The following is a 14,224-nucleotide window of genomic DNA, read 5'->3' as shown; positions in this document are numbered from 1 at the left end:
CCTGGATAAAAAAGGTTGGGAACCACTGTTCTAAAGCATACTATGGCGGAATTACGTGTGTACCGCTTTAAGGCCTAGCCTGCCTTGGAGAGAAGTGTGGTTTAGGAGTGCAACTTTAAACTAACGTTTTTGTTTTTTTTGGCAAATTTGGCATGGGTATACTATGGAATCACCTCTTAATAGTCATATTCAACAGCTGAGCCTAAGTGTTTTAACTTTACTTTACTTAGCGGCATTTGGCAGACGCCTTTGTCCAAGGCGACATACAACGTATAAAAAAAACAAACACATCATGACAGTAAGTGCCAACATAGCACAAACTGATAGAAGAAGGGGAAGTGAACATTTGTTTTTAGAAGGACTGAGTGTTCTGGACCCCAAGCGTCTAAGGCAGGGTGGAACATCTGAAATAGGTGAGTCTTTAGATGTTTTTTAAAAGTGTCCAGACTGGGGGCCGAGCGGATGGGGCCCGGGATGTCGTTCCACCATTGTGGCAACGGGAAGGAAAACAATCTCGACTGGGACTTTGTGGTGGTGTTGGCGCGGCGTAGGAGACGTTCCTGGGACGAGCGCAGGAGTCTGTCAGGGCTGTAGGGCTGTATAAAGAGACAGGATGGCGCAGACCCTGCGAGAATCCTGTAGGCCAGGGTCAAGGATTTGAATTTAATCCTGGCTTCGATAGGGAGCAAGTGCAGTGAGACCAGTAGCGGTGTTACATGTGCCCTCTTTGGTTGTGAGAAGATGAGGCGGGCTGCCGTGTTCTGTATCATCTGGAGTGGTTTGATGGTACATTATGGGAGGCCAGTCAGTCCGGAGTTGCAGTAGTCGAGTTTTGACAAGACCATGGTCTGAATGAGAAGTTGGGCTGAGTACTGGGAGAGATAGGGTCTGTTCTTCCTAATGTTGTATAGTGTGAATCTGCAGGATTTGGTGACTGTAGCAATATATTCAGTGAAGGTGAGGCCATTGTCTATTATAACGCCCAAGTTTCGGGCAGTGTTAGTTGGTGTCAGGGAGAGTGAATCCAACTGAACATTGATATGGTGGGAGATGCTCTGTTTAGCAGGGACCACTAGCAGTTCAGTTTTTGCTAGGATAAGCTGCAAGTGGTGATATTTCATCCAGATAGAGATGTCCCGCAGGCAAGCAGAGATCCTAGCCGAAATTGAGGGTTCTTCTGGGGAAAAGGAGATAGAGTTGAGTGTCGTCTGCGTAGCAGTGATAAGAGAAGCCATGGGAGAGAATTATTTTGCCTAGTGAGGTGGTATAGATGGAGAACAGAAGGGGGCCGAGGACTGAACCCTGGGGAACGCCAGTTGACAGCTTGTGAGGTTTGGATAGCTGCCCTCGCCAGGACACACAAATTTTGTCCAATCATCTCGAAACTTGGCACACATGATCTTCAGGCCATGTTTGATAAAAAGAAATCGAGATATATTTTAAATTCAAAACCGTTTGGCCGCTACAGCCAATCAAATTCGACCGCAAAGTCGCCAAACAGGAAGTAAGCCAATCAGTGTTTCCGCTAGAAGAAATTGGTGCCGGTCATGTGACCGGGAAGGTTTAATTTTACCGGTCAAATTGGAAAAAAATCAGTCGGATATTGTCCGTGTTTTAAGTATCTCGTGCGCATGAGAAAGTATCTCGTGCGCACGAGAAAGTATCTCATGAGCAGGGGGAAACATCGTGCGCATGTGTGTGTGTGTGTGTGTGTGTGTGTGTGTGTGTGTGTGTGTGTGTGTGTGTGTGTGTGTGTGTGTGTGTGTGTGTGTGTGTGTGTGTGTGTGTGTCGTCAGCGAGTAGGTGGACGAACGAGGAGAGTGAGCGATAGCGTGCGTGTCAGTCTAGTGAAGTCATGAACGAGTCCGGTTGTGTGGAAGAATAAAATACCCAGCCTGTCAAGAATCGGTGGCCGCTTCATTCCATCATATTCCGACCTATAAGCAGACTCACTGTCGGTCAAAGTGAAGGGTCATGCCCCCGAGAGCGCATCGGACCTGGAGGGAACGTATCACCTGTGCTCCTCGGTCTGGGAGCCGACAGCAGGAAAGATGTAACTAACCATCTCGTAGTTGGAGGCGGAGCGCAAGAGAGTATGCGCACACATTTTTTTCATGTCCCTTTACGGGTTCCGTATTAAATAAAGTATATTATTAAGATTTTTTTGGTATTTATTTGAGATACATTATGGTTTTTATTAATCGAGCAACAGAAAAAAAAAAAAAAACGTCCAATTGGTCATTAGATTAGTCGACTAATCGATAAAATAATCGCCCGATTAATCGTTTGATAAATAATCGTTTACCCCCAGCCTTAATACAAACATTCAGTCACGAGGAGATTCAACCTTTTAAATTGAGCAGCATGAATGTGTTCATTTGAATTGTGTTTAAATATGCTACAGTGGTCATTTGTTTAGCCAAATCATGTAAAACAATGAGGGTTTTGATTGTAGAGTAGCCTGTGAAAAAAGTTGTTACGTTTCGTGCACTCGCTCAAATTGATCGCTATAGACTACCGTAGGTTTATTAACTAAACGGCGGCAAGCTTTGCGGAGTACCGGTATTTAACATCCATGGCGAATCAAAATATGATCACACACTTCTTCTTTTTTATATAGCCTGCCTATCCATTTTTTTAAGTGCAATAAACACGGACAATATCCGACTGATTTTTTTCCAATTTGACCGGTTTATTAACTCAAATTCGACCGCAAAGCCGCCAAACAGGAAATACGCCAATATCTCAGCAGCCCTTTGACATATCATAACCATACTTTGTAGATAGACCAATGACGTCAACATTGGGACACTCAATGAATTTGGTGACCATTGACCTCTAGGGGGCGCTATAATTAACAAAGACGTGTTTTAACTCCTCTCTTGTCACATGAGTATATTTCAAACATATTTTTAGTGTCTGGTGATACTGTCAGACCGCCCCATGTAGCTATTAAAATATTTCCCAAGGCAACATCAGAAATTGGCCCCCATGTTGAAAGTTCTCAAAAACCATATTACATGCCCACAGGCCACTGATTATGTCCAATCATTATGTAACTTGCCCTATATGATCTTCAGACCAAGCCGAACAAATGTGCCAAACAGCATTTTCTAATTCAAAACCGTTCGGCCGTGACAGCCAATCAACCTTGACGGCAAAGCCGCCAAACAGGAAGTAAGCCTGTTCCCAGCAACTCTTTAAGATATCATAGCCAAACTTGCTACATAGACTCATGACATCATTCTGGGGACGGCCAAACAATTTGGTGACCTTTGACCTCAGGGGGACGTCAAACAACAATGACCTTATTTACCATTCCGCCCACTTACAATAAAAACTGCAATTCTTGCCGCTTACTCGCATAACGCTGGAGTTCATTCCGCCAGCCGTCGTTATTACCGATTACCGAGACGGTTGTCATGTAGCCACCTAGCCGATACAGTCGTCATGTAGACACCTAGCCGATTACGTCTGCGTACGCGCATAATGCTGTAGTTCATTCCACCAGCTGTCGTTATTACCGATTACCGAGACGGTCTTCATGTAGCCCCCTAGCCGATTACGTCCGTCCGGCAGAATTAGCTTATCGAGTCCCATTATGCTTGACACTAGGGATGGGCAAAATGATTCTTTTCCGGGAACTAGTTCTTTCAGTTCAGTTCACTATAACGATTCGTTTATTTGATTCGGTCGTTTTGATTCGTTCGTTACGTCAGATTACATCTTAAAAAAAATAAAAAATAAAAAACTTTTTTTTTATAATTTTTGGGTCCGGATAGGACCGTTAAGACCGCAGTCCGCCGTTTGGAGATGCCTGCTATATAGTATATCGAACGTCCCACCAATATTTATACCACTTGCTTACTCTCTATATTTCATTCATGGTTTTACATTTATAATTTTATTTTACTTTACATTTAATTCTTCATTGTTCAGGCATTACAGAACTTGCATGGTCATAAATAAAAAATACGAACTGCAGTTTAATTTCTTTGTTTGTTCTTAAATTGACGTAGAATGGAGCAAAGACTCCTGGGATTGGGAAATGCGTTTATCCAATAAACAGATGGAGGTCAAGTCTATTTTCGAAAAAATGTAGGGGGATATAAGAGTGGCCCCACGTCAAATGGTATGACCCACGATACGTCAGACAGAGAAAGCGCGCATATTCGACGGTACCGCCTTGTCATTGGTTTACCCAGGTGCCATTCCAACACCATTGCTACCTCTCATTGGCTGAATCTTTGAGCACGTTGTAGACTCAATCAATATAAGTCGCGGGGAGACGGAGCTCTGTTCGTTTGTATATTTTACTTTCGTGACCATATGTTTGGTTTATGTTAAAAAAAAAGAATCAAAGAACCAGTTCTTCTTGTTTTGGGGAACCAGTTCTTGTCGTTCACGTTCGGGATTCGTTCGTTGTAACGAATCAGTCGCGACCGACACATCCCTAGTCTGCACACTACACGTGCACAAACATTCTTCTGTAACATTTTCCATTTGAGATATAGCCATTCTAAGCTTCCGGCCGCCATTTTGGACGCCATTATGAAAATGAAGCCTTTCTGGGAGGTATATTTTCCTAGATTGTTAGTAGGTTCATAAGCATATTTGCAGGTACCAGAATCAAGTGAAAAATCATCAGAATAATCTTTTTCTATTGAGACATATAGCCATTTTAAGCTAGGCCGGCCACCATTTTGGACGCCATCTTGAAAAGGAAGCCTTTCCAGAAGGTGTATTTTCCTCGATTTTTAGTATGTTCATAAACATGTCCAGAAGTACCAGAATCAGTTGAAAATTCCTTTGTAACATTTTTTCAATTTGAGATATAGCCATTTCAAGCTCCCCGCCACCATTTCGGCCGCCATCTTGGAAATGAGGGCTTTCTGGGAGGTATATTTTGGTATACTTTTAGTATGTTTTTCAGCACACCAAATACTACTAGAATCCATTGAAAAATCTTTTGTATCAATTTTTTTGGGGTTAAGCCCTTTTTTTTTTCATAGATTGACTCACCTATTTTTTAAACTGATAAAATCCTGCATTTTAATTTCAAAGAGCAATTTTCAGAGAATGTTATGTATAAATATTTGTAAAAACATTAACTTCCAATACGCACTTTAACATGAGGTAAAATGACAAACCAATTAAAGAGCAATCAGCCAAGTCTATTCAAAGCACTTATCACTCTGCCCTTGTAGGTTCAATAGGTAATGCAAAGAGGCCAGGAGTTTTAAGGCAAAGAGCAAGAGTCGTCTCCCACTTATTATCTTTGGTTCAAAAGGGTCCAGTTTGTCATGGGGAGGCTTTTGTAAAGGTCTTGGTGTTGCAGAAAAGACAACTCGGGCACTCTAGTGAACAACATTTTTTTTTATATAACGTACATTCTCTTTCTTCAGACAAAGGCTGATAGGAGCAAAATCTGGCACCTGCACTCATATGATGGTCAAGTCTATTTTCGAAAAAATGTAGGGGGATATATGTCGAATGGTATGACCCAAGATACGTCAGACAGAGAAAGCGTGCATATTCGACGGTACCGCCTTGTCATTGGTTTACCCAGGTGCCATTCCAACACCATTGCTACCTCTCATTGGCTGAATCTTTGAGAAAGTTGTAGACTCAATCAATATAAGTCGCGGGGAGACGGAGCTCTGTTTGTTCGTATATTTTATATACGTGACCATATGTTTGGTTTATGTTTAAAAAAAAAGAATCAAAGAACCAGTTCTTCTTGTTTTGGGGAACCAGTTCTTGTCGTTCACGTTCGGGATTCGTTCGTTGTAACGAATCAGTCGCGACCGACACATCCCTAGTCTGCACACTACACGTGCACAGTCTTGCTGCGCACGCAGCACGCACAAAAAAGTAAACAAAGCAGATACAATATGAAGCGGTCGATAGTCGATTATTTTAAGAAAAAAAATGTGCCAAAGGAAACAAATGAGGCTGTTGTTTAGTGGTGCAACGGTTCACGGGTTTCCTGTGATTCGTACGGATCAACCCTCACGGTTCGGTACGCAAGTGATCCGCGGATCGGCTGATAAAAAAAGCAGTTGTTTTTTAACCGGAAAGCGGAACAGTCATATTTATGTTTGGTTGTATTCTTTTCGCTCGGTTCTCCGTATCAACAGTAGGGCTAGAACCGAGCGAAATGACCCTTGCAATGAGCAATGAGTCTTCCAACTGAAATCAATGGATTTACAACATGCCAAATAAAACACGACAGAAACTGTATTTCGCTACCATACTACCAAAAAAAAGAAGATGAGGATGTCTGCATTGTCTTGGGAGAGTGTAGTCTCTAAACTCTCCCCAGGCAATGCAGACATCCTGAATATAAAGTTGTAAATCCAGAGTTAGGGATTATTTACTATCCATGTTAAAAAGAAGAAGGAATAATGCCTCAGATTGCAATTTTTTTAAATATTGACTATGCTTAAAGGAAGCCGGATTATTACAACATTTTTAACTTTATTTTGTTTTTACATATTTGAAGATTTTATTTAAAGTCACATTTGTCTCGTTATCTTTTTTGCTGTTGTTGATCCGAAAATGATCCGACCCGTGACTCAAAAACCGTGACACGATCCGAACCGTGAGTTTTCTGATCCATTGCACCCCTACTGTTGTTGGTGGTGGTGGAGAAGGGTTAGCAGAGGAAGCGACAAGAATCTCAGATTCTTCTTCTGAAGACGACAGTGACAGGTTGGCGAAAAAGGTTCCACACAAATCAAAGAACGAAAGCCAAAAGCACAAGACGTGCAGGGACCGCTGCATCACACGAAGCTCCCAGCCCCTCCCCACCTCATTTAATAGGATAGATGAGAGCAATCGCTCGGCGGAGAATGAAGAAATGATCATCAAGTTTAACATCACTAAAGAGGAACTCCCGTTCACAAAAAAATATATATGGTGCTACCTAATTTGTTTTGGTGCTACTAAATGAAAAGCTAGGTGGCACCAGTGTTACCTGTGAAAAAGTTAGCCTGGAGCCCTGTGTGTGTGTTAGGCTAACTTCTGTATTTTGTGTCAGGCTGTGTGGGTAACTAATGACTGTAGTAGTTATAAATGCAGACCATCTGATTAGCTGATGCCCTGAGTCATGTAGCCTATAATATTAATATACTCATATGTTTTGACTTGGTAATTATTATTAATTACATCTTGATGATATTTACGATATTTATTTATGATAATATTTAATGATTTTTCACGGCGTGTTTCACGGCATGTGACTGCAATTGAGGATAGTCCATAAGACATAGAGCCATGAGATGTTCAGTTTGAAGTTTCAGTTTAAAACACTTTTAATTTAGATTTTCTTTTTATTTCATTTATCTTGAGATGTTTTTAGTTAGATTTCAGCTCAGTGAAGCACTTTAAGCACCAACATTTTTCAGTGAAATTACCTTTCTTGTGCAAACATTCAAATAAGAACTTTATGTTGACCAGATTCTTAGTTCATCATTTACAGGTCAATATTGCCTATATGGGCAGGTATTTAAAAAACGTGAACCTGTAAAACTGCAGTGTTGAATGTGATATGGTCGACAATTTGGGTGCACCCAACTTTTGTGCTGGTGCACCTAAGAAAAAAAGTTAGGCGCACCAGTGCAACCAGTGAAAAAAGTTAGTTTAGAGCCCTGGGTAGGTCACTACGCTATCCCACAATGCAACCGGAGTCTGGTAACGAACGAAGAAGAGATAGCTGACCCGACACCAACAGCGGCTTAGAAAGACGTCGTAGAAAGTGGTGAAAAAAAGAGACATTAAAAAGAGTAAAAAAGTAAAGTAAGTTATTAAGTAAAAAGAGACATTTTTAATTTAATAGCAACGATGACAAGACGGAAAACAGGTAACTTATCAAGGTAATTTTGCCGGCATCTGAGAGGTACTACACTGTTAAGTGTAGTACGGTCAAGTAGTAGACACTGAACAGAAATAGTATGTACTAAGTATTCAGATTCAGCCCAGGTCTTACTGAAGGCATTTAATGGTCAAAATATTATTAATAAATATTCAAATATATTCTAATATTAATATTAATAAACAAACAAACTTCGAATATGATTTTTGGGCAAAAGTCAAAGCCCTAGTGTGAACGCACCTTTATACGGCTGTGAGCCATCATACATGTTACTTGTGGTTCTTGCCACCTCTTAGACGCCATAGTTATAGTACTAGGCTAAGGCTACCTTCCACCATGGCCGTGTCTCAATTTAGGGGAAGCATCCTTCGAAGGACGCGGTCAATGGAGGTGTGACCTTCGTAGACCGTGAAGGCTGGACCGAAGGCCGAACAAACTTTTTTAAATGAGACGATCTAGCCTACGGAGCATTTCAAGTTTGCATAACAAGCCGTTAACACCCTTTACCTTGCGTGATGACGCACCACTCCTGTCACCTAGCAACCCTGACAGCTACAGAGCAAACCACTTTCACTTAGATGTCCACTTCTTACTTCATTCTAACTATTTTATTTATAATTTTTATAATTTTTTATAATCTATGCTTGTAATTTCTATTTGCACGGAGCACCTGGAACGAAACAATTTCCCCCCGGGATCAATAAAGTTTTCTGATTCTGATTCGGTTATATAATAATAAAATATAACGTTAATGAGTATAACGTTATATGGCTCGTGTTAATGAAATTGAACTTTGACGATAAAGTTAACAATTTGAAAGTCCCAACTTTTTTTTAAACTAAAAATATGTTTTTACATATTTTGGTCATTGAATATGTAATTTGCTGCAACTGCCAATTCCGCTCTGACGCCATTTCTGAAAAAACCCAACGCGCAATGAATCTTGGGATACGTTGGGCCGTGAAGGATCCAGCCGGTCGATCCTTCAAATCCGGGAAAAGAAGGCTGCATTTGTCGGCCGCATTTGAAGGAGCCTTCTAAATGGGACGGCATACTGTTTTCGTGTACTGCCAATGGAGAGAAAGTGGAGCGGGATTGGTTACTGTACTCCAAAAGTTCTAACAGTCTATCGTTATTAGGGATGGGCATGATTAATCGACGATCGACTAATTGATCGTTAAAAATTTCGTTTACGTAAATTTCTCATCGATTAAACGAATGCAGTGCGCAATTAAACATTTTACCGCACAGGGGCAATATTTAAATTTGCGGCTCCTCCCCCGCAATAAACATCCCGCTTTGAACGGTGAGCTCTTTACGCCTAGCAGCTTTAAAAAGCTATAAAAACTATAAAAACTACAAAATGACTAGTAATGCAGGCTATGTGGAAAATGCGCCGACTTTGGCCTAGCCTGGCTCCGCCCTCTTCCGCTACGTAGCTAAGATGGCTGCAGTTGAGTACGAAAATTGTACATCGCCACAAACTTCGCCAATTGACCGTTTTCAGTACACTTATTTTCACCCGATCTGAAACGGAACGCCCTACGTACTCAAACTTAGACTACTAAGTACCTTATTGAAATTGGAACATGGCGATGTAATCATGAAGCGGACGAGGCCACGGCGAAGTCTGGTGTGGGACCATTTAAAAAATGACTTCTTGGGGAGCACTATAGGCCTACCATTCAAGGCGAGGTTAGCATCGAAGCAGAAATAAAGAACTTTCTGAGCCCCTGGATTGTGGAAAGTTGCCAAGTTAGCACGGAGGTATTTGTGCATCACGGCAACGTCGGTCCCCTCAGAGCGGGTGTTTTCAGCGGCTGGACTGACGGTCACCAGGCTGCGGTAGCGTCTGACCCCAGAGCATGTCAACTAGGGCTGGGATAAACGATTATTTTTTAAACGATTAATCTAGCGATTATTTTTTCGATGCATCGATTCATCTAACGATTCATTTTTTCAGTCCGATTCGATTTCGATTCGATTCGATTCTTGATTATCTCCCCATTAATTGACTAATAGCAATTTATACATGTTGATTTACATATCTGAATTCCTTAACATTTCAATACATGTTTATTGCCTTTAAATTCCAAAATAAAAGTGCAAAGTAATGCATTCTTAGAATTCTACGGTGCTCAGTCATCTGCAGCTGCTACCGGGTGACGCCTCTTCAGGTGCTGGTGAATTGCCGTGGTGCTAGAATGGAAAGTCATCTCCATTTTGCAAAGACGACATATCACGGAATCGTTTCATTTCACATTAAAGAATTCCCATACTTTAGAGGAACGAGTGCGTGGCGCCTTGCACTTATGAAAGTCTGAGGAGCCACTCGCGTTGCAACTACGCTCCGGCGCCGCCCATCTTTTCTTTTTTTTTTCTTTTTTTTTTTTTTTTAAATCGACGCGCATTTTTCGCGTCGACGTAATTTATGCGTCGACGTCGTCGATTACGTCGACGCGTCGTCCCAGCCCTAATGTCAACATGCTCATCTTTCTGAACAAAAATCTGTAGACTGGTTGGTTAAAGCTAGGGTGGGCGATTTTGGAGAAAACAGCCGTTGAGATTCCGTCGCGTGCTCTCTGGCCCGTCCCTGCCACGCTACCTGCTGTAGGTCCTCCCACCGAACGTCAGTTATGCGCGTTCATGTGAATTCAGTTACATTGATAGGAAGACGAAACACCATGTCCGATTCCGAGGTAATTAAACATTAGTGCTGATTGCTACACAAGTACATATATAGCATCAACATCTTACTCACAGACATACCATGTATGTTATCTTAAAATCATTGCCATTGCGCTGGTAGGCCTAAGAAAGGTAGCTGTATCAGCCAAGCAAGATAGCAAACTAATTGCAACTGTAGTTCGTTAGCATAAGAACAAAAGCAAAAAAAAAAAAAAAAACTCCTTCTCCATGATAACAGAATTCTTCTAGGTCTCCCTCTTATCAATATTGACAATCGATATGATCTCTTTACTGTCGTTGTCCATCATTGTGTATGTACAGTACTGTGCTGAAAAAAAATATATATTTGATAAAATAACACAGAAAGCCAGATTACACACAAGGAAACCGTCACTTCAAAGCGATCGCGAAACTGAGCTAGGCTGCTGCTAGCTTGCAACAATGTTATAACAATACATGGAATATCATATGCTAGACTTCCCTCGCAGTGCTTATCTTGGCAGTTGTGTCAACGTTGCTTTTATACAAACGTGACTCGGACATTATCCACAGTTGAGTTGAAGCCTAGGACACGTGTTAGCACAATCTCTGTGTTATTCCGACAGCCAGGGTTGGTGTGACCATAACTAACCTATAAAACGGACCGGGAAAAGAACCATCGGCTGATGCAAGACATCCTACAGAACCGTATTGAAATGGTTACATTACAGAACCGTAATGTAACGGTTATCGTGGCTTTGCTTAGTAAAAAAACGACACTTTACATATTCATCGCAATATACCATGGAGGGATAGCACAATTCCTTACCTGTCTATAAGAAATATAGCCATCTCAGCGTCCGATTTTAAGTTTCTCCGGTCACGTAACTCTCTCCATCGCTCATAAGCCACGCCGATGTTTACTCTGGTTTTATTTCGAGCTCTCTCCGCCTCCCTTTTAGTAGCTGTCCTTTCAACAAGTGTCTTTCCTCTTTTTTTCTCTGTCTTAGTGGTGTTAGTTGATGGTATCCGGGGAATGGGAAATTTATGGGCCGTTGATGAAGACACGGCTATTCATTTGTTGTCCGCCGTAGTAGTACAAAACTGTCAGACCGCTAGGCTCGTGAACGCTCACGCAGGGACGCACCAACGTCGTTGCCAAGGTGACCGGACAGTCCCACAGCCAATAAGAACGGAGAATCTGAGCCTCGCTCTGATTGGTCAAAGTGTACATGAGCGGTGGCAATTTTTGGGTGCGGCCCACAGAGGCAGGGGAGAGCAAAGTTATGAGCAGATATTCTCAGAGCACTTCACCTACATATAGCTGACTGGCTATTAGGACAGTTTTGCCAAATATTACAGTAAAGAAATTACCCACCCTAGCTTTAAGTTATAAAATGATTGTTTTTTTGATATTATTACTGTTATTATTTTGGGAAGAAACTAGGGTTGTGTTTATTTTTAGTTATGTTTATGAGCACCGGCTTCGAGCTACATGCTCCGTTGCTTAGAGCAGAGTAGGGCATAACTATTGAACGGATCTGGTTCAACTGAGTTGTTCATCTAATAATAAAGATCCCAATGAGGAAAACACGCTGCATTTGTATTTATTTCATTTTGAATATAATTTTTTCTTTTTTATTTGAATGTAAAATATTAACGATTAATCGACTAATTGATCATTAATTCTCCCGACGATCGACTAAGACAACTTAATCGAATGCCCAGCCCTAATTGTTATGCATGTAAGCTTTTTGGTAAAGCTAAAGTTGCTGACACACGCCTTGTGGTGGGGTATAATAACTGGCAGTGTCTTTCCAAAACACTGAAGCACCATGAAACAAGTGGTTATCACATAAATGCTTATCTGATGTGGAAAGAATTGGCATCCCACTTATGCCTCGGTAAAACTATTGATAGTGAATTGCAGAGAGCCATGGCTGCTGAAAAGGCACACTGGAGAAGTGTGTTGACTCGAGTGATCGACTGCTTACTCTTCCTTGCAGAAAGAAACCTGCCACTGAGGGAGAAAAATGCAGTTAGGAAATCCTAGAAATGGAAATTTTCTGGGTATCCTTGAGCTCATAGCACGGTATGATGTTACACTGGCAGAGCATCTTCGAAAGGCTGCCTCTAAAAAAACCACCGGATATCTGTCCTGATGCAATGAATTTTTAGATTCAATATCGGAGTGTGTTTTAGGTCAAATTTGTGCCCAGATCAAAGCCTCCAAGTACTTTGCAGTGGAATTGGACAGCACACCCGATATTTCAAAGCAAGAGCAGGCCTCAGTTATCATACGGTATGTTCATACAGATGAGAAGAAGGTCTACATTACTGAATCTTTCGTGGGGTTCACTGCTGTGAAGGACATAACTGGGAAAGGCCTCACAGATACACTGACAGGGGTGCTGGATAGTCTGGGGTTGGAGTTGGCTAATTATAGGGGGCAAAGTTACGACAATGGTGCTAATATGAGGGGCATACACAAGGGTGTCCAAGCTTTAATACAACAGAGATGTCCAGAGGCTCTGTTCATCCCCTGCTGTAGCCACAGCCTGAACCTTTTGTTATGCGATGCAACCTCATCCAACAGTGAGTGTCTAACCTTCTTTGGCACTCTTCAAAGATTATACACCATCTTTTCGTCTTCTGTGAAGAGGTGGGATATTCTCACAGAATTTGTTGTCATCACACTGAAGCCTCTGAGTGACACCAGGGGCCTGTACCACGTAGCTCGCTGAACATAGCGGAAATCCTAGCGGAAAACCTGGCTCGACAGAGCCGCAACACGCAATTAGAGTTAAACGGTACCACGACGCTCACTTTAGATTCAATTAGTCGAACCAGGTTTTCCGCTTTAGGTTCAGTGTGCGTTCACTTGAAAGGGGCGTTTTTTGCGTCATTTTTCTCACCTTTACGATGGATCAAGCAGTCTATATGCGGATAAGTGAAAAGATTCTGCATATTGTCTATAAAATAACTATGCCAAATGCAGAATTGTTCGCCATTAATCAAAATAGAATGATGATTTAAAAATGCATAAGCAATAGGGCTGTAACGATACACAAATTCACGATTCGGTTTGTATCACGATTTTTGACCCACGGTTCGATACATCCCACGATTCTTTTAAATTTAAAAAACATTTTATTTAAACAACACTTAAATACCAATTATCTTAATGTAACATTTAATAACAAATAATTTGGAACACTGAACAGATTTGAAACGAAAGAATACTATTAAAGTATAGCTAAATTAATAAAGAAATAACCAAAGATTGCAGTTGGAGGATGCTTTTTGCTGGTAGGCATAATAGGGCCCCTTTAACTGTTTGGTTGGTTTATTCAAATATCCTTATTAGCGCTTCATATTAGGCTATGTAGCTTAAATAATGACATAATCAGGCCGTATAGAATGCAACATGTTTAATAGCCTAACTTTCAATAGATGAAAAAAACATGAACGTCGCAATAACGAGGCATAGTGTTACGAGTAGCATATGTGTGTGCGGGAGAATGGCAGTGTGCGTATGCGTGTGTGAGTGACGTCAGCGAGTGAGTGGACGAGCGAGGAGAGCGAGCGGTAGCGCGTGTGTCTAGTGAAGAAGCGAACGAGTCCGGTAGAATAAAGTACCCATCCTGTCAATAATCGGTGGCCGCTTCATTCCGACCTATA

The 14,224-nt window shown here is 41.5% G+C and overlaps 1 protein-coding gene across 10 annotated transcripts in view; it reads right to left on the bottom strand.

Moving 5' to 3' along the window:
• rabgap1l (RAB GTPase activating protein 1-like) overlaps positions 1-14,224 on the bottom strand; it is a 192,923-nt gene that overhangs the window by 175,141 nt on the left and 3,558 nt on the right. The gene's annotated exons all lie outside the window — the stretch shown is intronic.

Source organism: Gadus macrocephalus, chromosome 12, assembly GCF_031168955.1.
Source record: "Gadus macrocephalus chromosome 12, ASM3116895v1".
Classification (NCBI taxonomy): domain Eukaryota; kingdom Metazoa; phylum Chordata; class Actinopteri; order Gadiformes; family Gadidae; genus Gadus; species Gadus macrocephalus.
Note: the sequence above shows the minus strand (reverse complement) of the source record. Positions and strands in the feature narration are given on the sequence as shown.